Below are 26,260 nucleotides of genomic sequence, written 5' to 3'. Positions count from 1 at the left end.
TCTTTCTTTCTTTCTTTCTTTCTTTCTTTCTTTCTTTCTTTCTTTCTCTCTCTCTCTCTCCTTCCTTCCTCTGCCTTCTCTCACTTTCTCTCTTTCCTTCTCTTTCTCCTTCTCTCTTTTCTCCTTTCCTTCCCTTCTTTCTCTTCCTTTCTTGTTTTTTTATTTTAAAGTAACAAACATTTTAAAAATTAAATTCTTTCCCACTATATCCTCTCCCCCTTGAGCAAATTAAAAAAACATTCTCAGTACATATCTACATAATTTGTCAAAATAAATCCCCACATTATCCATGTATGAAACTGTGTGTCTCTGCATCTTAAGTTCTTCATTTCTGTTAGAAGGTAAGTGGTATGTTTCATCTTTATTTTTTTGAGAATTCTTGATTTTTCATTGTGCTGATCAGAGTTCTAAAAACTTTCAAATTTTTTTCTATAATTTTATAAATTATTCTCAGTTCTGCTTATGTCATCTGCATCAGTTGACAAAGGTTTTCAAGTTTCCTCTACAATTATTCATTTCATAATTTTCTGTGTCACAATGATATTCCATTATGTTCATATACAACAGTTTGTTTAACTGTTCCTCAATAGAAGGACACTCCCTTAAGTTTCCAATTTTTTGGCTACCACAGAGAAGAAAAACACCTACTATAAATATCTTTGTACATGTAAATCTTTTTTTTCTTTGAATTCTTTGAGGTGTAGGCTTAGTAATGGTAAGGATGGGTCAAAGCATATGCACAGTTTGGTAACTTTTTGAGCATAGTTCCAACTTTCTTTACAGAATAGTTAGACCAATTCACAGCTCCACCACAATGCGTCAGTGTACCCATTTTCCCATAGCCCCACCAACATTTGTCATTTTCCTCTTTTGTCCTCTTTTCTAGTCTGATAGGTGTGAAGTGGAACCTCCTAGAGGCTTTACTTTGAATTTCTCCAGTTATTAGTGAGTTAGAGCATTTTGGTATGATTGATGATAGTTTGGATTTCTTCCTTTGAAAATTGCCTGTTCTTATACTTTGACCACTTATTCATTATGGAATGACTCTTAGTCTTATAAATTTGAATCAGTTCTTTATATATCTCATAAATGAGACCATTATCAGAGATACTTGCAAAGATTTTTTTTCTTATTTATCCATTTCCCTTCTAATGTTTACCACGTAAGATTATTTGTTTGTGCATAATCTTTTTAATTTTATGTAATAAAAATTATCCGTTTTATCTTGTGGGATCCTATCACTTGTTTAGTGATGCAATCTTTCTCTGAAAGGTAATTTCTTCTTTGCTCTTCAAATTTATTAATAATGTGACTTCTTATATCTATGTCATGTATCAATTTAAAGCTTACCTTAGTAAATGGTATGAGGACTTAGTCTAAATCTAATTTCTGCCAGACTGCAGTTCAGTTTTTCCAGTAATTTTTGTCAAATGGTGAATCCTCCCCCTAGTAACTGGGGGTATTTGGGTTTTTCTGCACTATCCTACTGTGTTTGTTTTCTTCTGTGTGCTGTGAACCTAGTCTGTCCCACTGATTAGCCTTTCTGTTTTTAACTAGTACCAACTTGTTTTAACACAATTTTGCAATACTGATGGAGTTCTTGGAGGTAAAACTTGTAGACTTACAGCCCCAGCAACTCCTACCAAACTGGAAAAGCTTCTGTGGTAGGCTGGTGACAGTCTGTGTGTCTACCATCAGATCAATGCTCTGGCTAAGTTCACAGAGCCTGATGCCGGGGTTGGCTCTGAGAGATGATTCTTTTTTTTTAGCCACAGTATTTCTCGAAGACTATCTGTGGTGCAGTGAAAAGCACACTGAATCTGGTGACAGAACCTGGGTTCAAAACTCAGCCTTGCTACTTACCATCTGTATGACCTTGGGTAAGTCACTCACTTCCCTTCCATGAGTTTTCTCATGTGGAAAATGAGTGGGTTGTACCAGACGTTCTCTAAAGGCCCTTCCTGCTCTAACTTGATGGTCCTTCATTATGTGAACTCCCCCTTTAAGGAGGCATGGCTTCATTCTTTGTATTTGTATTCCCAGAGCTTGGTCTCTATAAACACTTACCCAGTACTTGTTGATAGATCCTAAATTGTTGATTGGTTACACCTGAGAGCAGGAGTACTCACACTAACAAAATCACAGAGTGACTCACGGACAGTCATCTTGACTTTTGTCTTGCTGCTGGACTTTTATAACTCTGGAAGAGAGAGTGAAGCTGATGACTTTGTGCAACTCTGTCTTGCTCAAATCCAATTCATGAGAAAGCCAAGACATGACCCTGTGATGTCATTGGTCCTCTTGGAAAATGAAGGCTGAACAACAACAACAACAACAACAAACAGTAGGCACTCCGTAAATGTTTGTTAGATCAGAACAAGAAAACTATTACTTAAAAGAACAAGGGCACTTGAGTAAAAAAAAAATGAAAAACTCTGAGTTTTAAATGAGAATCTATGAAAGAAGAACTTAACTAACAAAATGTTAAGCCAAATGAGCTCTCCTATCATTTAGGTAGCTGAGATGTTTGTTTTTCTAGGTCAGGAGTCCTTAACCTAAGGTCTGTAGATAGATTTCAAAAAGTCTATTTATTTTCAGGCGGTGTAACATATTTAAACTGTATTTCAGTACAACTGATTTTCTTTGTTATAATATGCATTTTATTTTATTCATTTGAAAACATTATTCTATAAGAAGGGGCCCATAGTTATCACCACATTGCTGATACACAAAAAAGATTAAGAAGTACTGCCCTGAGTGAACTTGAATTATTATTACTAAATTTTTATATAATTGAGTATTGAATTAACAAAGCAGCATAATGTTGCCTTTAGGGTGCTGGACTAGGAGCCAGGAAGCCTAAATTCAAAACCTGCTCCTCATATTTGTCAGTTGGATCAAGGAATTTAGCTTTTCAGAGCCTTGGACTCCTCATCTGTAAAAGCAGGAACAATACCTGCACTACCTCCCTCCCAGTCATTGGGACAAAATTGCTTTGCAAAGCTTAAAATGCTGTGCGATCGAAGCTCCCCATTGAATGATCTGCTCCTTTCTTCATATTTGTTTGCCCAGCACAGTGCCTGGCACATAGAAGGTGCTTACTGAATGCTTGTGGATTATTCATTGATAGGAATGTGAGTTTCAATGAAAAGCCTCTGATTGCTGGAACTGCCATTAAGATAAACTAAGATAAACACAGCTAGGAAGTGTCCAAGGTTGGATTTGAACTTAGATCTTCCTGACTCTAGGTGCTCTCTCTATTGCACCACCTAGCTGTCTTGCTAGCAAGTATTGTTCCTGTTTAGTTGTGTTTGACTTTTTGTGACCCTGTGGACCATACTGCCCATGGGCTTTCCTTGGCAAAGATACTAGAGTGGTTTGCCATTTCCCTCTTAAGGCGAACAGAGGTTAAGTGACTTGTGCAAGGTCATACAGCTAGGAAGTATCTGAGGCTGGATTTGAACTCATGTCTCCCTGATTCCAGGTCCTGTGCTCTATCCACTGAGCTACCTTGAAGTCACATAGCTGCCTTCTATGATTAGCTAATGCCATGAAAATCAATTGATAGGAGACTGGCATTCTAGTGTTACTTGACTCAGAAGTAAGGGACTCACAGCAGAATATTAGAGTTCAAAATGCAAAATACTTTTGGAATAGTAAGGAAACATTTGCAACCACTTTGTTTTCCATTTTAGGGTAGAAACAGCTGCTAGAAAAAAAAAGTGTACTGAAAACACTGACTTTTAGAGAAAAGAGCCACACTGATCATTTGCAGGGAAGAAAGGTAAAATGAAGATTGAAACACCTTCAGATGAAATCTAACACCAAAAGAATGCCCATTTGTCTGGCCTTATCTGGGTGATATGGAAGCTTCACTTGGCCGTACAGCCTTATGGAAACCCTTTTCTATTTCCCCATTATTACTGCCCACCTTCTCCTCCTGGCTCAGCACCCCTGCCCTTCTCGAACTCCTGGTAGTATTTATAATTTCAATCACCTCTGTTAGTGGGCATTCAAAAGTGTATCTGAACCAATACAGAGAGCTCTCATTTTGAGTTATGCAAATTTGACTTTACTTAAAGAATTCTGAAAGGCATAGAAAGATGTAACAGAAACACGTATGAAGAAAATCTGGAAAAAAGTATGCTGCCAGTTCATTCCTGATTTTCATGGATTTGACAAACATGAGATTGTTCGAAGAAGTAACAAGATCCTAAGATTAGCCCAAGAATTGGAGCTAGAAGTGGATGAGAACTTTGCGGAGGAGTTGAGTCTAGAAGTGGATGAGAACGTTGAAGAGGAGTTGAGTCTTGCAGAGAGGAACTGTCCAATGAGGATCTGATTGAATGCAAAGACTGCAGAATTAAAAAGGGAAACTTCGGAACCGAAGTCGAGACAAAAAGGTTCATGAAGAAGCAGTTGGCAGAAGCATTTCATCATTTCGGTGAATTTTTTTCTTGTATTGAAAAGATAGATTCAAATTCTTTAAGATTTTTAAAAAGGTCAAGACTAGTTGAGGATGGTATTTCTTGCTGTGATCAGATGGATGAGGAAAAAAAGAAAGCCACTTTCCAAACATCTCTTGATAGCTTCATAAAAAAAAATTTGTGCAATTAATCACCATTAATAAAGATTAGATGCAGTGGGTGGGAAAGGGCAACGTACTGCACACTGTACTGTACAGTACTGTGCATACTTCATCACTAACTTTATCTTTCATTTCATAATTCTGTTTATTACCATGGTACAGTATTTAACGTGTCTACATTTTAGTATATCTTATGACTTGTGCGAAGGTATTATTTTGTGTATGCCTTTGTCACAAAGGCTAAGTGAAGTGGGTGAGTAGGAGCATATTTGCGTTATGTAAAAATTGCTTTATACAGAAGTTTGCTGACTACTCCACTTACATAAAGCCAGAATACATAAATTACAGAATTGCATAAAGTCTGTACACACAATTGATCTTTTGTCAGGTTCTCTTATAGGGGAAACAGAAAAGTACTAGGCAGCTTTCTTTCTGTTCCAGAGAAGTACAACCCAGCTTCAAGCTTCCTTCTTAGCAAAACAAAAGAGATAAGAATTAGCCTTGTGATCATTGTTTTATAGAACTTGGTGAGGAAACTCCCTCCTTCCAGCACAGTTCTCACCTACTGTGATGGTGCAGTGGGCCTGGAGTCAAGAAGACCTGAGTTTAAATCCTGCCTCAGACACTTAGAAGCTATGTGACTCTGGGCAAGTTATTTAACCCTGTTTGTCTCAGTTTCTTCATCTGTAAAATGAGCTGGAGAAGGAAATGGCAAAGCACTCCAGCGTCTTTACCAGGAAAAACCCAAATGGGGTCATAAAGAGTCAGACATGACTGAAAATGACTGAATAACAAAGGAACTATTTGCTATGATATAGTGATTTCCCACGCTGGGAGTTCAATTGCTTTGGGACTTTCCCACACTGGGAAAAAGTATTTCAAGTATATGAGTTAATTGTAGATTTGTTTGCTAAATTCTTTCCATAAAACAAGTACTTTCCACTTTAAGATACAGGTATGGTAGAATTCCACTAATTCATATTGGGCAAGTAGATTAATGCTTATAATAAGGAAACATGCCACATACTGTTTGGAGGCTTTAAGGAATCTGGAAATGGAAGAAAGTTGTGGGGAGATGGTTTTAGTGAATATATGGAAGGGAAGACAATGATGATCAAAATCCCCCAAACTCACCAAAATGAACACTATAACCTCCATTGGTCAGACTACAATGGTTTTTCTCATTGCTCTTCTGCCCATTGTGAATACTTTCAAAATAACAATGATTATGTCTCAAAGGAGGACTAGTGCACATTTCCAATGTACTATTGATGGCATAAGGGCCCAAGATGGCCCCTAAGAAACCCCCTCCTTGACCTTCCCTTGAATTCTCTTACTTGGTCAAGGAAGTCTCTAGTTGACTGAGGCTATAATCCTATCAACTGGCCTTTCCTTATCTCCGAGTCCCAATCTCCCAGTTCTGTTACCCTGAATTTAGCCCATCTCCTTATTGTGTAATCTCCCGATACCCTCCCCCACTTTCTACCCTTGATACTTTCTAGACCCCATTCTCGACCTCTCAGTCACTCCCATCAAGATCTTTCCTACACCCCATCTCTGGTCACCCCATCTTACTGGCTATTCCCATCAAGATATCCCTTCTCCAAGACCCTTTCTCCAGTCATCCCAAACTACTTGACCAATCCTAGATCCCTCCCACAGTCTGTCTGTATATAAGGTCCATCTTATTTCCATTAAGAGGCTGAGATGCTTAAAGTCTAACCAAGGCTCAGATTCTTAAAACCTAGCCAATAGCTCACTAATATTCAGATTCCTTAAGAGTCTGGCTAATATGGCGGATCTTTAATAAACCTTGTCTTTGACTGAAAGAAAACTTGGGTGAATTCATTCAGGCAGGACCCATGAGTCATAATTTTGGGGTCCCAGCACCCCTAAACTTTTAAACCTCAATACTATGAGTTTTCAAAGTTGGTAGTTTCTTTTAAATCTTAATTCTTCCTTACCTTGCCTTGTAAAGTTCTTTATCTTAAAAATGTTTTTCCCCAATCATTAAAAATGATTGTCATTTGGGGTTTATTTTCCTAACTTATAAACTGAATCTCTTTTCTTTTTACTACTGCTTGTCTATTAAATATCACCTCTTTAAAAATACACTTTTAAAATCCTGGCTAGCAAGAATAAATAGTGTGAAATGATTCTTGTTTCAAAAAATGCAAATCAATGTGTTTTTAAGATTAGTCAATGTGAACACCATCCCCTCTTTTCCCAAGGCCCCTTCAAGTAATGGAAACTAAATCACACATGTGTGTTTTCAGTGTTCATTTCACAAGTGGTTTAATCTGTGGTGAAATTAGCTGACCAGCTTTCAGGTAAATTTTTATAAATATTAGAAAGAAGTTATAATGGTTGATCTTAGTTGAAATGGAAAGAAAAAGATAGCTTTTTTTTTTTTTTAAAGAATTGGTGTTTGTGGGTTGGTGAAGTATGACTATTTAGTGGTCCTGAAATGAAACAAAAAAAAATTTTAAATAGAAACTGACACTTATACAATCACTGAACACACTTACTATCTGTATCAGTGCACTTCAATAACCTTTAAAAAAAATAGAGTCTTAAGTATTTTAGAGACAAATGACAGCATTATAGTATTAGACTTTATTTGTGGAAGGCGAGGGAAAGTTGGCCAGTCTTTTAAAAAATCTTAGGCGTGGTATTGCCCCTACTCCTCCCCAACAGGTGAAAAAAGCTGGGAAAACCATTCTTGGTTGTGAAAGACACAAAGAAGTAAGAAAGATAGTGGCATTCTTAATGGCAGCGCAAAAAAGATAGGTAATATGAAGGATGATATGGGGATGTTGTTTTAGGGGTAGTAAAAGGGCAGCCAAGGACAAGAGTGAGCTGGACCAAAGGAACAATAATAATGAATGTCTCCGTGACTTTTCTTTCTGATAATGATTAGACCTGAAAATATCTGGGGAAGGGTAGGTGAGAGGGAACATGGTAAGGTTAGACTAGCCCAGCAGAAATTTGGAACGGTAGCAGGGCTTAGTGGAAAGAGCTTTGGACTTGGAGACATGATATAAGCTGCATGACCTTGCACCAATCATTTAACCTCTCTGAGCTTCAGCCTTGCCGTCTGTGAAATGGGGATACTAATGCTTGCGTGTCAGAGGGTTGTCCGAATGAGAATGCATGTGATGCTTCTCATAAATGGGAGAGTGCCAGATAAATGCAAGGGATGATTGTTATCATGTCCATCACAGTAATTGTTGTTGGATTAGTCCAGCTCTGCCCCTCTTGGCTTCCTCTTTGCTTAGCTATTTCTTTCTTTCTGGAAGCAGTGACTTTCTCACCAATTTCATTACCCCATCCCGGAAAGATTCATGTTATCAGAAAGAGAACACTGATCCTAGAGGAAGTCACAGGGACGGGAAGACACAGGGTCACTAGGAGGGGTGTCCTTCTGGGATTGTCAGATTTCTTTCCTGTCTGAACTATCAACAGCCTATTGTTTCCCCATGTCCAAATTCCTCAGGACTAGGTTCCCAGCTTAATTTCTGCATATGCCTTCTACACCTCACTTTGCAACACAAAGACAATTTGGGTATAGGTAAATATTCTCAGAATGTCAGGACAAAGTTCTGAGCCATCCCTGGTAGAGCTGAGGGTGATATGGAAGCAGTTGCAGCTGGTAAAGGTGCACTGGGAACAAGGGAAGGCATAAGTAGGAATGGTGAATGAAGAGGGCGACAGAAAGAGAGAACATGACACCTGATTCACTCATCAAATACTCTTTCCTCAAAGGCCTTCCTGCTAGGAGTCCCATTCTTTCCCCTCCTCTTCCCTTCTCTTCCCTCCCCTAAGTGGTGAAGTGGATAGAGTGCTGGGCTTGGAGTCAGGAAGAATCATCTTTGTGAGTTCAAATATGGCCTTAGACATTTTCTGGCTGTGTGACCTAGGAAAGTCACTTAACTCTGTTTGCCTCAGTTTCTTCATCTGTAAAATGAGTTGGAGAAGAAAATGGCAAACCACTCCAGTATCTTTGCCAAGGAAACCCCAAATGAGTCCATGAAGAGTTGGACACGAATGAACAACAATCAGACCACACAAAAGGAGTATTAATTGGAGAGGCAGCCATATTATGGAGAGTGGGCCTCAAAGTTAAGAAGGCCTGAGTTTAAGATCAGTCTCAGACATGTACTGATACTGAGACATTGAGCCAGTGGAAAGAGTCTCAGACTTGGAGACACGATATGAGTTGTGTGGCCCAATACCAATCATTTAACCTTTTTGAACTTCAGCCTTGTCATCTGTGAAGTGGGAATGCCCTCTCTCAGATGCCTCTAGGAAATTAGACCCTAAATTGCAGAGCAGTAGTTAATCTGCTTTAGTGAAGAAAATTTCCTACATCAATGAAATCATATGTTTTTGAAACGTGCAATGCCCCCAATGCCTTATTCCCTTTACCTTCTGCTCCTACAAATCCCTATCCCACAGGTCTACAGCTTAAAAGTCATCCTGAATTTCTTGAAGAAGGGAAAATCTTTAGAGCTTTCAAATTAACTTTATTTAAAGGAGGAAAAAAATCATCTGCCTATAGTATATGCTCCTCTATCTTATACTGTCCTCACAAATTGAAGTTTTAGGGAAAATTGAGGGTAAGCAATGCAAAAGGGTTTTTCTTCCAGAGGCTCACTACCCAGTTAGGATACACTTTTGATTCCAGGTGAAAGAAAATTTTTTTTTAACCAGCCACAGAGCCTTGTTATGCTATTGACTTGACTTCTGATAAGTGACTGCCCTCATTCCCATGGAGACGACTTCACTTCCATGTTGAAGCAATAGCACTTGCCAGTATCCCCTTAAAAAAGTGATGATTTGTCCTCACTCAGCACATCAAACTCTAAATATGGGTGTCCTTGGCTGCTGCCTGCAAGTGCTTTTCCAGAGAAATGATTCTGTTCCAAACAGGAAGAGCATTAGCTGTGTTAAAGATACACACCAAGGTAAATAGTGGCAATCTGGGAACACCACCAGGGGGTTGAGTGTACTTTCAGGGTCATCTTGTCTCCTAGTCAATATTGACCTTTATTCCTTGGACAAAGAGATACAGTTATATGGTTGGCCACTGAAGAGCTGCCCCTGTCTCTCCTTGGGCTGGCACAGAGCTCCCAAGCGTCTGGACAGATAAATGTGTGGCCCAAAGCCCTGAACTCTGGACGTGCCCATGCTTTCATGGTTGTAACAAATCCTTCAATCTGAAAAGTTCAAGTTCATTGCCCATTTGGGACTATGCAGAACTATTGTGTGGCAATAAAGGGAAAAAAATCTATTTTGAAATAAGTGAAGGAACCAGCTAATTAAAGAAAAAAAGGAAAAAAAAACCCCAAGCTTGTGGGCTTAGAGTATTTCCTCTTTTGTTCTTGTAATTTTGTTCTCCCAACTTACTCAAAGTTTTGATGTTTGCCACATGATGGGGTTAAAGTGGCAACAGGAAAGGGTTTTAGCTTATGAGGAGCTGTGGGCAAGTAGCTGTTCTGATTGTTATTCACTCAGAACAAGAGAATCAATCACATGAGACACAGAAGGGATTTTGGAGCTCATCTAGGTCAACCCCTTCAGTTTACAGATGAAGAAATGGAGGCATGGAGAGGTTAAGTCATTTGCTTAAGGTCACACAGGTAGAAAATGAGGAAGATGGATTTGAACCTAGGGTCTCTGATTGCAAAAATAGTTCCCCCCCCCTATTTTTTTTATCATATCTCATATTTTTCATCTTATCTGTATCCCCGGGCCACATATCTCTTCTAAACACCAGACCACATTATTCACTGCCTACAGGACAAATGCTTTGCATACCTTCAAGTGTTGTATAAATGGTAGCTTTTATTAATATTGATATTATTATTATGCCTCACCAGTACTGCAAAGTCAACACGTCCCAAAACGTAAATCAACCTCACATCCCGCCCCCCCTCAGCCTCAAATAGCCGTTTGTTATGCACGTCTGTAATGTAATTTTGTATTATCATATGATATTAGGTATTCTAGATGTTTCTATCTGTGGGAATGCGTCGTGGCAGAGTGGGAAATACGTTGATGTCGGGATACTTGGGTTCAAATCCTGGTTTTGACACTTATTATGGAAAAGAATAAGTATTTATATAGAACCTACTATGTGCCAAGCATTGTGCTAAGTGTTTTGCAAATATTATCTCATTTGATCTTCACTCTGTGATGTGCAGTAGGTACTATTATTATCCTCATTTTACATTTGAGGAAAGTAAAGGAAACAGAGTTGTCCAGGGTTGCACAGCTAGTAAGTGTCTGGGACTGGATTTGAACCCAGGTCTTCTTGAGTCCAGGCCCAGCACTCTATCCTCTCTGCCAACTATATGCCTATGTGAATTTGGGCAAGTTGCTTAATCTCTTTGAGTCTTAGGTTCCTCATATAATGATTAAATAGACTCTAAGTTTTCTTTTAGTTCTAAATATATGACCCTATGATTCCCCTGTTCTTGACTAGAAGCCTCATGAGGGTGTAGAACTGAGTTCTACAAGTCCAGAGTGCTGCTTTGTCCACAGTAGACCATTAATAAATAATCATTGACTTGAATTGCAAAATATGAATCCTTTTTGAGGAGTATATCCCTAAGTGCTGTGAGGCTCTTGGCCCTTGCCAATTTTTTTCATAATCATTTAATAACAACTATTTCTTTTAAGCAGCCTAAAAGATGATTGTACTTTTAGTAATGACTAAGGAGTGTGGGAGAAAGCTCTGTGGCATCTGTATTCTGAGCTGGGATTGGAAAGTAAAGACTTGGATTCTCATGGTTGCTGTTTCTGTCTCCTGATCCATTTGCCCCTGGAGAATTTGGGAACACATCCGTGAGCTGACATGTTTGCCTAAGAGGTCTTCTGTCTGCCAATGGGCAATGCATTAGACTAGCTGTCCCTAATGTGTTTTTGCAGAAAGCTCAATGTTGGATTGGGAGGGTGAGCTAAGAATCAAAAAGGAAAGGAAAAGAAAATGGAACTCAGAAACTGCATAGGCTGAAGCCTTGCTCCCCAATTCATAGCTCTTTGCCAAGGAGGATGAAATTACTTAATTAAACAAAACTCCACTTGATTTTGAATAATCTTGGGATAGCCTAGGCCAGGGGTAGGGAACCTTCAGCCTTGAGGCCACATGTGGTCCTCTAGGTCCTCAAGTGCAGCCCTTTGACTGAATCCAGACTTCACAAAACAAATCTCCTTAAAAAAAGGATTTGTTTTGTAAAACTTGGACTCAGTCAAAAGGCCACAGTCAAGGACCTAGAAGGCCACATGTGGCCTGGAGAGCACAGATTCCCTGCCCCTGGCCTAGGCTGAATTAATTTTAAGTACATTCTGTAGCAGAGAAATGACTGACAAAGCCTCATCAAGTAGTTGTCCTATTGAGGCTACTTTAATCATTAATCAAGAGAAGAATCATTTGTAACTCTCCCATTTTGTTGCTGTTATTGTTCAGTTGATTCAGTTGTGTCTGACCCTTAGTGACCTCAGTTGGGGTTTTCTTGGCAAAGATTCTGGAGTGCTTTGCCATTTCCTTCTCTAACTTATTTTATAGATGAGGAAACTGAGGCAAACTAGCTTAAGTGATTTGCCCAGGGTCACCCAGCTAATAAGTGTCTGAGACCAGACACTCTCCCATTAGCTGTAGTTAAGCAAATAGATACTGCTGAAATGATTTTAAGAATTTGAGAGCTTAGATTTCTTGAATAAACTGAACACTCTGCAATGGAATTTTTATCACTAATTTGTGTTGCAAATTTTCTTTTCACTAAGAACACTGGTAAATTTCTATATACTCAACTCTTATTCAAATGATTCTAAATTCTGAATTACAACAGTCAACATTCTTGAAGTTTTACTCTTCTGTATGGAATAGATTGAGGAACAATAATAAAAGCTGTAGGACAATTGTCTTTACTTCCATTTTCTTGCCTGCTGTATTTTCTTTTTTCTCCTGTGCTTATTCTAAACTCACCCAATCCTTTTTAAATGTTCTTTCCTAGGATTGCCTACAACAATTACTATTAGCTTTATATTATTTGCCATTTGTGCATGAGTGTTGCGTTTATATAACTAGCTTGTAAACTTCATAAAAACAAGAACATATTTCTTTGCAGCACCCCCCCCCCAAGATTTGGTCTCCCTATCTCATCCAGGTGGTAAGTGCTGGAGCTACTCAAGGACCCAATCCCACTACTGATCAGCATGGGAGCTTTGACCTCCTCTATTTTCAGTCTTAGTTGGTGTTCCCCTCCTTAGGCAAAGAGGTCACCATTTTAATACTGTACTTAGTATAGACACCCACTCTGCTTAGCTTACTGCAGCTCAGAACTCCTGAGCTCAGATCAACCAGCCTCAGTCTCCTAGGTAGCTGGGATTACAAATGTGCACTGCCATGTCTGGCCATATTTCTTATATTTATTCTCTATTATCCACTCAATCTCCCCTTCTTGACATGTAGTTGATATTCAGTAAGTATCTGGGGACAGATTGATGCTATTGTTCTAAGTGTCCTTGACTAGCAACCTTTCCTCGGAAAGTACTTATGGCATATTGGTAGTAGGGGGAAGACCACATAGTTTTAATTTGCATAAAGCTTTGCATGCTCATGGGACAACTCCATTCTCAGGAGTTCTACAGTCTGAGCAGCAATCTGGGTCCAGAGATTACTTCGTCTAAGGAAGAGGAAGGAGTATTCTAATTTTTTCTAACTGGCTTTACCACTTAATGTTTCTGTGATTTGGGTGAGTCACTTCACCTCATTCCTCAGCTTCCTTGACTTGGGGTGGGGGTGGGTAGAAAAGGGAATGTGGGCTAGAGGATTTCTAAGGTCTTGATTAAAGTACTAATGGAAGATGATGGGTAATTTCAAAACAAATATATTTTGTACTGTTTTTCCAGATCAAATTTCTTAATATAGGTATTCAATTATATCACTCCTCTCCTCAAAAATTTCTAATAGCTCCCCATTACCCATGTCAAATTAGCAATGTTATTTAACAAACTACATTTCTAATTATTTGCCATGTTAAGTCTGACTATTGAAAAATTGGGACAACTTCAGGAATACACTCCATTCTTGTTATCTTCAAGTTGTAGGTACCTGAGTAGTGTGTCTTTTGCTAAAGCATCCGATGGGTCTGGAAGTTTGACAATATATCTAATTTCTCACCAGTTATCTTTTAGGAGCCCAAGAATTCCTCTGGGGGAGTAGATGGGTTAATCAAATTACCTAAGACCACTTCCTGCCATTCAAAGTGGGGATAAATAGGGGAAACCAAGCACTATTTGGCATCACCTCTTCCTGGGAGAGTGGATAGAACAGGAAAAAATATACCATATACTACTTATAATAAAGTTTCATTTACTCTGACACATATGCATACATACATTTACACAGAATTACTAAATTGTTGGAGAGGAGTACGGGGCCAGCACATGATGTAGTAGGGTTGATTCCCAGGTATCTATGAATCTCCAGTATTGGCTTTGATGAAATAACTAAGAAAACTTCTGCAAAGATAACCTTTACATAATGTCATAGCTGCTAGGCAGATCAAGAAATTACAAAGGTTGGGATGGGGAGGGAGAGAATTTGGAACTGAAAATAAAATGAGAAGAAGAAGGGGAAGGAGAAGAAGAAAAGAAGGAAAGAAGAAGAAAAGAAGAGAAGAAGAAGGAAAAGGGGAAGGAGGAGGAACAGGAAGAGAAGAAAGAAGAAGAAGAAGAAGAAGAAGAAGAAGAAGAAGAAGAAGAAGAAGAAGAAGAAGAAGAAGAAGAAGAAGAAAGAAAGAAAGAAAGAAAGAAAAAAGAACAAAAGAAAGAAACATTTATGTGGTGCCTGTGGTGCTCCCTGAACATTCAGATGTGAATCCTGCAGCCTAAGATTTTGGTAGATGTTCTAATTGTAATCATTACCTCACACCTGGATTATTCCAATAGCCTATTGGTTGGTCTGTTTGCCACACATTTCTCCCACTATAGTACATCCTCTACCGATCTGCCAAAATGATCTTCCTAAAGTGCAGATTTAACCATGCCATCCCCTCTACTCAATAAATTCTGATGGCTTTCCATCACCTCCAAGATCAAATATAAAATCCTCTGGTATTCAAAGCCCTTCGTAATCTGCCTCCTCCCTCCTACCTTTCCAGTCTTACAGGTTACACTGATCTTTGTAAACTGTACAATCCAATGACACTGGCCTTTTTGCTGTTGTTTGAGAGAGACACTCAATCTCCTGACTCCCAGCATATTTACTGGGAGTCCTTCATTCATGGAATACTGTTCCTCCTCATCTCCTCCTGCCTCCTTGTCTTCCTTCGAGTCCTAGGGAAAATTCTACTTTCTACAGGAAACCTTTCCTTATCCCTTTTAATTCTAGTGCCTTCCTTCCTCTGATTATTTCCAATTTATCTTGCATATAGCTTGTTTGTATAAAGTTGTTTGCATATTATCTCCTCCATTGGGCTCTTTGAGATCAGGAACTGTTTTTTTACATTTCTTTATATCTCCAGTGCTTAGCAGAGTTCCTGGTATGAGTAGGTGCTTAATAAATGTTTATTGACTGACTCAGTGGAAGGAGTACCCATACTGATGAAATTCTGGGACCTCGAAATTCTGATTGGTAGACACTAATGTTATACATCACCTCAGTATTGTTTTTTGACTTTGATGTCACCTACCTGCTAAATAAAATTCAAACCTGAATTCTGGTACCCCCAACTTTTTTCTTTTATTTTTCAATACACAAGCATTTGTTTTCTTTTTCTCCTACCTGCCCTCTTTTAAAGAAAAAAAAAGCTTTATGTAGTGAGTCTGCAGAGTCAAGAGAAACAAACTTCCATGGACTTTGTACATGTCCAAAAATGTATGTCATTTTGTGTCTTGAGTCTGCTTCTCCGTCAGGAGGTGGGTAGCATAGTTAATCATTAGTCTTCTCAGGTCTTGGTCATTGCAATGGTAAAAGTTCTTAAGTCTTTCAAAGTTGCTTGTCTTTTCAATACTGTTATTATATAAATTGGTTTTGCTTGCTTCATTCTGCTTATTCTTCATTCTTCAAATCATACAAATGTTGCCAGGTTTCAATGAACCCATCCATTTGATCATTTCTGATGGCACCATAGCATCCATTCCATGCTTTGTTCAGCCATTCCCCAATTAATAAGTACCCTTTTAGCATCCAGTTTTTTTGACACTATAAAAGCAGTTGCCATAAATAGATTTATACATTTGGTTCCCTTTTCTCTTGTTTTGATTTCTTTGGAGTATTTTAGAATAGGAGGTCAGGGCTCTGAGGGAATAATTGTCTGGGGAGGAGGAAAGCAAAGGTAATCTGAGAGTTGAGGACACTGTTTAAGAAAGACGGAGTAGGATAGGGTGTCAGCAGGCAGATATAATGAGGAGAGGAAGCAGAACAGAGCAACTTTCACCTGCTTCACAAAGTTGCTTGTGATCAGCCTTGCTTAAGGTTGTTATAACAACAACAGTTGCTGTGGAGAAAGAGATGGAACATTTCTGAAACCTCATAATGTTGGAGTGGCAGCTTAGTTTTGTTGAGATTTTTTGGTCTAAAAAGTACAGGAGAATTCTTGGTCATTACAAAGAGAGCTGCTAGAAATATTTTTGTAATTATGGATCCTTTTCCTCCTTGTGGTATAGACTTAGTAGAAGTATCACTGAGTCAAAAGGTGTGCACAATTTAAGTGACTTGGGTCATTTAAACAAATTATGGTATGTGAGTGTAATACGATACTATTGTGACATAAGAAATGATCAAAGGGGCTATTTCAGAGAAACCTGAATGATAAATTGATGCAGAGTGAAGTGAGAAGAACAATTTAAACAACAACAACAACAACAACATTGTAAAGAAAGAACTCTGATGGATGCTATAATTCCAGAGGATTGATAATGAATTACATTTACTCACCTGCTGATGGTGAGGTGATGAACTCAGGAAGCAGAATAAGACATACGTTTTTGGACATGGACCATGTGGGAACTGGTTTGGCTTGATTATGAACATTGGTTTAAAGGGCTTGGTTTTTCTTCTAAATGGAGGGGGAGGTGAGAGGGAGAGAAATTTAATGCCTTTTAATAGAAAAATAAAATGAGCAATCAATTTTAGAAGCATAGAGGAAATACCAGAAAACAGTTCCTCCCCTTGCACCCCCATCCCCCTACAACTGGTCTGAATTTGCTGAGCTTTCTATTATTTTTCACAGACACTGGCAATGGTAGGCTGGGTGACCTTTGAGGGCCCTTCCAGCTTTAAGCGTCTATGATTCCAGGCAGCATTAAATCAATACCAAGAATTTTATAGATAAAACAACTGCACTTAAACTCTGGAGTTTCCTACTGATGAACAATCCTTTCCCTAAAACATAACAGAGTAACTTCTGAGATAATGGGAAATATTTACAAACTAAGGGTTTTTTATCTTCTCTAGGAAGAAAAGAAAATTCATTCTACCCACGTGCTCTGTACTTCAAGACTTAAATTTTTTTTTTCTGTCAAGTGACTGTTATAAATGTACATTCTTTAGCTCAATCTTACCTCCTTTACCCTGCCTACTCTGGTTCATTTTGATCTTTACTCTGTTTGAATTCCTTTTGCATTTTCGGTCATAACAAAAATGATTGTAATTAGCACTCAATTATATTTTAGTCAATTAATACTCAATTCAGCAAAGATTTATTGAGTTATCTGTCATGGGGATACAAAAATGAAATGAGACAATGCATCCACACATTTATGTCTCTGTAGTAGGCACTCAGTAAGTACATGTGTATATATGTACATATACATATATGTATATGTATGTCATTTCATATTTATGTATCTGTGTCTATCTATAAATATATCTGTCTATGTGTGTGTATATATGTATATCTATTTATCTATGTAAATATCATTATCTATCTAATTTTGTTTTGTTTTGTTTTATTTTATTTTATTATATTTTTGGACAGAGTCCTGATTTCATCTTCATGAGTATATCCTCCATTGATATGACACATCCATACATTCTCATGTTGTGCTCATATCTCATTCTTGTTCATGTCCTACCACAAATACTCTATCATTAGAGACTTTCCTTTGGGTTTTAAAATATTAATGCCACTTGGGCTAGCCATCTCTCATTCTGGCTTCGTGGCCAGCAAGAGAAACCCGTTTTCTTTTCTGGGCTTGCACATCTTTGATAATATCTTTTATAAAACTTCTTGTTCATGAGGCATCTTTGGAAATAATAGCAGCCCAATTACACCCATCATATGTCTCTTTATTACCCTTTGGGTTACTTGGAATTCGGATTTTTCTATGATTATGGCATTCCATGATTCAAAGCCATTACTGAGAGAATATGGATATGGCCTTAGGGAGTAGTTTGCCAAAAGTGTGTGTCAGTGACTAGAAAGATGCCCTATGCGAATTCCAAATGGAAGAATGGTTATCTATACATGGTGAAGCCTTCCAGATGCTCCCATTTGTGAATGACACCATGCAGGCTTATTCAAGCCCAGATTGCTATAGGTCTTCCTCAAAGAGGTCCACTGATACTCAGGTAAGATGACTCTAGAAGCTATTTCCGTAAAACAGGAAACTCAAAGCAAATGAATGATGCACATTGCCAGAACTTCCTCTAACACTTGCTTTTGAGACAGTCTGAGGTGATTTGCATAACTTGGTTTAACTATCTTGGAGGAAGAAGGGGAGATGGGAAGACAGGTAGAGAGAGATAAGTAGAACAACCCCAACTTATCTGAGAGACATGGATACAAATGGGAGGCACTACGGGTGGGTAAGAGGGAAGGGAAGAGACAAATGATTATAATGACATTTATATAACATCAAGTGGAGAGAGGGGGAGCCAAGATGGTAGAGAAAAGGCAGGGACTCAACTGAGCTCTCCCACAAATCCCTCCAAACACCTTTAAACAATGACCTATATAACATTAAGTGGGAATAAGCTAACCCAGGGTGGAAAAAAAAGACTTGTCAGAATAATACAAGAAAGAGAAATTTCTGAAGCCACTTGAAGAGACCCTCTATACTGAGGGTGGGACCATAGAACCCAGTGCAAGATAACAAGTTTATACAGGCTAGGAGCAATCAATACCTCACATGTGTGAAAGATCTAGCTGAGGTTTTATGCTTGAGAGCTAGACCCTGAAAATAACTAATTTCAACATCTAGAAACAGAAAATAGCATCCCAGGGAGAGTTGCTGGCAAAAGAGCAGAGAGCAATGAATGGCTTGGTACCAATAAAGAGAATCAAATACAGAGTCACTCCTCCTTTTTGGGGTCATACTCAGAATAATGCTATAAGTCAAGGGCCATGAGAAGGAGGGTACTCTTGATTCTCTGGGTTCTCATGTAAGTTCTTTCTGTGTCCTTTACTTTATAAGTGCAACAGTTATATATTTTGAAATCTTGTGAGCCTGAGTGCCTATAAGGGGAACTGATGGCTAACGTTGGGGAAGTGCCAGAACTGGAAGTCTCCAGGTTCCACCTAGGTAGGAGCAATGAGATGGAAAAATAAGAGGTCTTCACAATGTGCCTAGGCCCTCTGAGCCAGGAGGGAGCCTCTGACAAAGGCTTACATCAGGATCATAGAGCTAGAGCTTTAAGAAATCTTGGTTTTCAAGTTCAACGACCCTCACTTTCACAGATTTGGAAACCTTGATTTTATATTTTTCTCTAATTGTCAGACTTGTCTTCCTAAGGGTTCTATTCTTACAAGCTATGTGGCCTCAGTTAAGCCATCTCATCTTTATGAGTATCAGGTTTTTCATGTATAAAATAGGGAAGGTAATCTCTTTAGTAGGTGCCTCACAGATTTGTTATGAGAGAAGGGCTTTGTAAATAGTAAAAGCTTATGGAAATGTGAGCTATTATTATAATTTTATTACCTCTCCTTCAAACAGTCCCGAGCAAGGGTTGTCTGGGCTCATAGATGCTTTTTATAATAATAATGATTCACCCCATTTATATATAATTCTTAGGTTTTCAAACCTTAGTGCCTGACACATGGTAGGCACTTAGTAAATGTTTATCGATTAACTGACATTATGCCATTTGTCCCTCACAACAAATCTGTGAGGTAGTTCCTTTTATTACCATAGAAAAGAATCATCCGTTAAGATTCAGAGGAGACTTTAAAGGCCATAAGCTCACCCCCTTATTTTACCAAAGAAGAAGCTGAGTTGGAGAGAGGTTAATTTTCTAGACACACAATTTTTATTAGAGGCAGGATTTGAACCCAAGTCTTCTCATTTCCAAGTCCAGTTTCTCTATCCACTATACCATACTGCCTTCCCATTGTAAAATGTCCTCTATTTAGAAATACTTATAGACTGATTTTGTTAGGAAAGGAATTCAACCCAGAAGAGAGTTGCATAAATGCTTATGATCCCTTTCAAAGTACAAGAGGATGGTGTAATAAATAAAAATGGGACAAGCCTTTGCTTGATTAATTTGCTTGACTTTGCTTCAGATGCCTCCTTTCATATTCTTTCTTGGGTAAAAGAATGGGTGGGTCATTCTTGAGTGAAGGCTATTTTTTTTTTTACCTAAAAAAAGAGAAATAGAAAAAGGTAACAATCCTCTGGCTGCCTTCCCTCCCCTAGTCTCTTGCAGCCTGGGAAAACAAGCATTAGTTACCAAGATGTGGCTCCACCCTGAGACCCAGAAGGCACCAGCAATCCTTGATGCTGTGGCAGTTTCAAGCCACAGACCATTGCAGGGACACCAGCTTTGTGGTAAAAGACTTTCTGCGTAATTTATAATCTCTTTCCTTGTTTCTTAAGCCAAGCTCATTAGTTATTCTCCCAAAGTTTCACTGTCAAAGTTTAACTCCAAGTGTAAATTATTGCTGAGTACCCTGCTGCTCTGTCTTGTCCTATAGAATCAAGCTTAAAATCACTGGTGATGCTGCTGGCTCTGCCCCTGGGGTCTGCCAGGAGCTAGGCTGGCACATTTAATCAGCAGATCCTAGGAAAAGCTCAGGTTACAGATTCTCCCTGCTCTTTTAAGTTCATGTACTGACAGAATTGTAGAGGTTGATTATATACATATAGAATACATGTATATATGCATATATATGTATATGTATGCATGTATAGAATTGTAGAAGTTGATGGATTAAATGTATATTTATAAATAAATAGAAATCAACTCATAAACATGTAAACAATATATTATTACTATTATTATATAAATATATATTTAACTCATCAACTTCTATAGTTCTATATATATATATACACACATACACATATATACAGATACACATAAGCACACACATGTATGTATAGAACAGGCTGTTTTATTTCCACGCAGATAATGAAATGTTCAGCAATAAAGAATCATAGAATTGTTACAATCTGTTGAGAGGCTAATATACATACCTCTTTGGGATATTTACGACAGGGCTGCTCCTTAGCTATTTTACATTTCATCTCCACTGAATACACAACCCAGTCAATGCTGAGTGGTCTTTATTCCTCTCCAGGCACCATTTCTGACACTCTGGACTTTCTCTATCATGCCTAGAACATCCTCATCCTCGAAAATAATTCCACCCCTGGATTTCTCACTCTGAAAGTATTTTCTACCCCTGTAGCCATTTTTCTGATTATCTAGTTCCTTCTAGGCCCTCCATTTTACAGAAAATGCCCAGGCTAACCATGACTTTATTCTTCTCCATTCTCTATTCCTAACTCTCCAGAGTTTTTTTTTTTAAAAATTATGTCCCCAACAAGGCACCTTTCCCCTTCTGTGTTGGCTTCTCCCTATTAGAATGTAAGCTTTCTGCGTGCAGGGACTGTGTTTCTTTTTGTCTGTATTTCTATTACCAGTGCTTAGCACAGTAGCTGGCATATATTAAGCACTTAATAAATGCATGTTGCCTTGACTTGACCTCCATTCTTCGTTGTTTTATTGGTCACAACCTAAGTAGCAAGGCCATGAAAGATAATTTTCAAGTATTAGAGATGCCCTGTGGAAGAAGGATTTCTTTTCTTTGCCTCTGGAGGCCAGAATGATGATCAATGCATTAAAGTTGCACAGAACAGATTTTGGCTCAATATGGAAGAACCCAAACCAAACCAAAACAATTAGAGTTGTCCACAAACAGAATGAACTGTCTCATAGAGTAGTGAGTTCAACCTCACTGGAGTTCTTCAGTCAATAAGTATTTAATAAATAATTACTAAGGGTCAGATGCTATGCTAAGAGTTGGGGATATGAAGAAAGGAAAAAATAGCTCCCTGCCCTCAAGAAGCTTACATTTTAATGAGAGAGGCAAAATGCAAATAACTAGGTTATTACTAATAATACATAAACAGAGAGTAGATGGAAGGTGATCTCAGAGAGGAAATTTGTTTGTTGTTGTTACTGGTCCTTTATTCTCAAAGAGGACCAATAATGTCAGGAAGGTGATGTCTTGACTTGTGAGTGGATTGGATTTAGGTGGGACAGGGCTGTGCAAAGTCATCAGCCTCACTCTCTCCTCCAAAGTCATCTAAGTCCAGTGGCAAGACTTAAGACAACTGGTGATGGCCCCAGAGGCAGTGGGAGACCCTGACCTTTTTAAGCTAAGGTCTTTCTCAGGTCTCAGTTTGTCTAAGGTTATGCCCATTCAGTGATTAAAGTCTAGGTAGGAACTGAGGCAAAAGATGGCCTATTTTGACTTCACAAAAGAATCAATCCGGGAGGGGAAGACCCTCAGAGTTTCTGACCAGAACAGAAACAATTGCTTATTTACAGTCACTCTGAGCCATCAAAACCCAAACAATGAGCAAGTGAGGCTGGACTGGGACCTAATATTGGCCAGTCAATGAGAGCCAGAGTGATTTGTGTTTAAAGGCATAGCCAAGTAGCTTCATTTGAATCCCAATGGACTTTATCAAAGCCTGGTTTACCAGAGCTGTATTTCAAGAATCATAAATGAAAACTACATGAGAAAAAAGAGTTAATTGTCCCAGTTTTTTGGGAAAATAATGATAGAATAAATAGGGAAGAAAAAAAATCTAGCTCCTAAACCCCAAGATACCTTGCAAAGTGTCTTTGTGAGTTCAAATCTGGTCTCAGATGCTTACTGGCTGCATGACCCTGGGCAAATCATTTAACCTTGTTTGCCTCAGTTACTCATCTGACCCTTGGGGCCCTGAGACACTTTCAAGAAGTCCTTTCACTTTCCTTCTCTCATCAATGTATGATGGAATTTTTTGAGGCTTCCATGAACTATGAATTAAAGATTTAACTGCAAACATGAAGACTGAGTAAATATCTAGTTGGCACAATTGTACTTTTGCCTTACAAATGGATGCAACTACAGACAGATATGGTTTTTTGCTGTTTTGTTTATATTTGTCCCAATTAAGCAATGAAAAACTGGGCTTCCCCCTCCTTATCAAGGTATTTTTCCTTGTCTGTTCAATTATTATTCTTTTTGTCCCTTTATGGGCTTTAGGACTCAGAACCAAACTGGCCACCTGTCTACCTTCTGATCAAACAAATTCTGCTCCAAATTACCCATTCTGGCCTTGTAGTTAGTCAAAACAAGGACCTTGTTGGTTTTAAAATAAGCCAGGGACCTTGTCCTTGCTGCCTGTCAGAAAGTCAACATCCATCTCTTGGGATAAACAAATGAGCAGATTTAGGAGATGAGTTTAATGGTTGTCTGAGAGCTGGGTGTGTTTGTGTGTTCTGGGGCAGCAGCAACTAGCTCCTGACATCTTTCCTGATGAAGTAAAAATTCTCTCCTCTTAGTTCATACCAATAGAATGAGCCATATGAATCCCACCAACAGAAAGAGTCTTTTTTTCCCCCGTCCAAGTGATGCCAGTTTCATTAGCATGTCCCTAGAGATAGATGGTCTTTCATAAGTCAGACAAATCAATAGAGAAAGCAAAAGCACAAAGAGGGTGATTTTGCCAGTCAAAGAAGTTTCCACCAATGTGTCTGTGAGAGGGTAAGAAGTTGGGCGGCTGGCCCGTACCACAGTGTCGGTAGGGAATTGTCTTCACAGAGAAGTTCCACTGAATTGGCAAGAAAATACTGTTCCTCATTTCATTCCAGGGTGGAGGTTGGTGGGAGAGAAGAGGGGAGATGTTAACTGGATGTTCAGAATATTTAGTTTAGATGTTGTCTAGCAGAACTGGCCTACCAAGGATGAAACTATTTTTCATGGTGAATGAAGGTGAAATATAGAATTTTGCAAAAGTTGCTGAGATTCCTCTTCAGGCAGTGAAAGAGCCAGAAGAGGGTGATGTCAGTGGAGGGCATGGCTTGGAAACCCCCAAAGGGCTTTTTCCTCACATTCTGATTTGGGTGGGGACTCTGTGACTTGTGGTCTTCTCTTGCGGTCAGACTCTGTCTAAGAGGTAGAAAGGTAGGGGTGGAGAAGGCCTCACTTTAATCTTCCTGAACAAGAAGGTATATTGAAAAATAAATCTAGACTCTAGACAATTGAGCCTAGACTTTCTAAGGCAGGGGAACAGGATGATTTTTGTTTTGTTTTGTTACTGGCCTCCTGGCTTTTCCACAAACAAGACACTCCATCTCTTTGCTCTGGGCATTTTCTCTGGCTGTCCTCTATGCCAGGATCACTCAGACACATCCTCCTCAACTCTGACTACTGACTTCCTTGGCTTCCTTAAAGTCTCAGCTAAAATCTCACCTTTTACAGGAAGCCTTCCCTAATCCCTCTTAATTACAGCGCTTTCCCTCTTTTAATTATTTCCTGTTTATCCTGTATATATCTTTCCTTTCATGTCTTGACTCTCCCATTGAGAGTCTCCCATTGAGAGTAAGCTCCTTGAGGGCAAGGCCTGTATTTTGCCTCTTTTTGCACCCCTCAGTGCTTCTGACAGTGTCTGGCACATAGTAGGAGCTTAATTAATGCATATTGATTGATTGATTTTTTTTCCTGTATTGTATTTTTTTTCAAGACTAGAGATGATTTATTGGAAATGAGATAGTGTCAACAGAGATCCAGAGATAAAACCCTTATTGCCTATCTAGCTTTTTTTTTTTTTGTGGTGGGGGGGGGGTGGGAAAGGGGAAGAGTTCTCCCTTTAAGGTTCATTTGCATTGCTAGGCTCTCCCCTGGTGCTGGTATGCTTTCTTTACTCACAGCCACCTGGCCCCTTCCTGTCCTGGGAAACTGAGCACTGGACACTTTGCTACTTTTCATCATGTAAATGAAAATGACTCTACAGACCCATCAGCAGCAGGGCATGAGATGTGTGGTTTCTCCAATCATGGGGCAGACTAATACTGCTATATTCCACACTCTTGTCAGGTCCCCTTTCATCTAAGATCAAGAGGTTGTAAGGTGGCTGGTTGGGGTGGATGGGCCAGGTACACTGGCCCACTCAAGGATTGGCCTGACTTCATTGGAATGCTATTCCAACTCTGCCCCCAGCTAACCAGTTCAGAGGAAAAGCCCAAAAATAGAAGTCAAAGCCCCAACTGGCATGAAAGACAGTACCCACACTGATCTTCTCCCTTGGCAGCTTTGATGTCACCAGTGGGGAACTGGGGAAGCCCCTACACCTGGGGCCAACACATCCTGACCTCCTCTTCTCAGGCTCTCTACCTCCTGACTCTCCTTTCCTACTCTGTGGTCATCACTTCCCTTATTCCGCACGTAGGCAGCAGCAGAATCCCTCCCATCCCCCTTCCAGCCCCATCTCTCTGGCTCCATCACACTAGTTCAGGCCCCAGCTCTGCCTTGGGGGGATGGGCTCTAGAGGGCCCTGCTCCATAGGGCCATAGTACCAGGTGCCCACATTGGTGCTTGATGTGGGCTGAGCTGTCCCCCAAGCCCTTGCCATACTCTGCACACTTACAGGGTTTCTCGCCTGTGTGAGTATGCTGATGTTTCACCAGGTCTGAGCTTCGAGGGAACTCTTTCCCACAGTGCCCACAGGTGTGAGCCTGGCTTATGCACCTGCCCCAAGGCTGAGGAGTAGGGACTGCTGGGCCAGGAGGGTTGTGGGCCAAAGGAAGGGGGCTAGAGGGTTGCCCAGGTACTTAACATGTTATGTCTGTGGAGGCAATTGGACCTTCTCCTTTGGGGCTTCCCCTCCATTGTTCTGCATCCAGCTTTCACTTCTTGCCATTGTACTTTTTTTTCTTCCCACTTTCATTCTGACAGTAAATCACTGATTTGTTCATCTTAAGGACAGGAAGCTTGTGAAATCTCTTATCATAGTATCCTCTTATAGAACTAGAATTGTAAGGGACCTCAGAGGCTAACAAATCCAATGCCCTCATTTTAAAAATGAGGAAACTGAGGCCCAGAGAGTCCACTGATTTGCCAGGGTAACACAACTAGGAAATATCTTAGGTGGGATGTAAACCCAAGTCTTCCTGACTCCAAACATAAAACACCCCTGCTGCCTCAATCCAGAAACCTTTGGAAAAGCAGGCCAGACTTTCTCTTTTATGTCTGGGATAGTTAGAGCATAGACAACTTTGTCTTTCAAGACCCTGAGATCTTCCTATGGGCTCTGTTCTCTCTGTGTCACTAAGAACATTTTCCATGGGGTCATCAGTTTAAATCATCAGTTTAAAGCTAGAAGGTCCCTTTGAGATAAGGTAGCTTAAATCCCTCCTTTTACAGGTAAGGAAGCTGAGGCTCA

General features: G+C 39.4%; 1 long non-coding RNA gene across 1 annotated transcript in view; it reads right to left on the bottom strand.

Annotated features, from left to right (window-relative positions):
• Positions 1-16,612, bottom strand: part of LOC114044093 — a 25,137-nt gene extending 8,525 nt beyond the window's left edge. The window contains exons 1-2 of the long non-coding RNA XR_003569173.1: positions 16,536-16,612; positions 2,068-2,200 (exon numbers count right to left, since the gene is read on the bottom strand). This is a non-coding gene — a long non-coding RNA (uncharacterized LOC114044093). The remainder of the gene's footprint in view (positions 1-2,067; positions 2,201-16,535) is intronic.
• Between the last annotated feature and the right edge of the window lie 9,648 nt (positions 16,613-26,260).

This window comes from Vombatus ursinus, unplaced genomic scaffold, assembly GCF_900497805.2.
Source record: "Vombatus ursinus unplaced genomic scaffold, bare-nosed wombat genome assembly UNPS02014772.1, whole genome shotgun sequence".
In the NCBI taxonomy this organism is placed as follows: Eukaryota; Metazoa; Chordata; class Mammalia; order Diprotodontia; family Vombatidae; genus Vombatus; species Vombatus ursinus.
The sequence above is the reverse complement of the archived record's forward strand: the minus strand, read 5'-3'. Positions and strand labels throughout refer to the sequence as shown.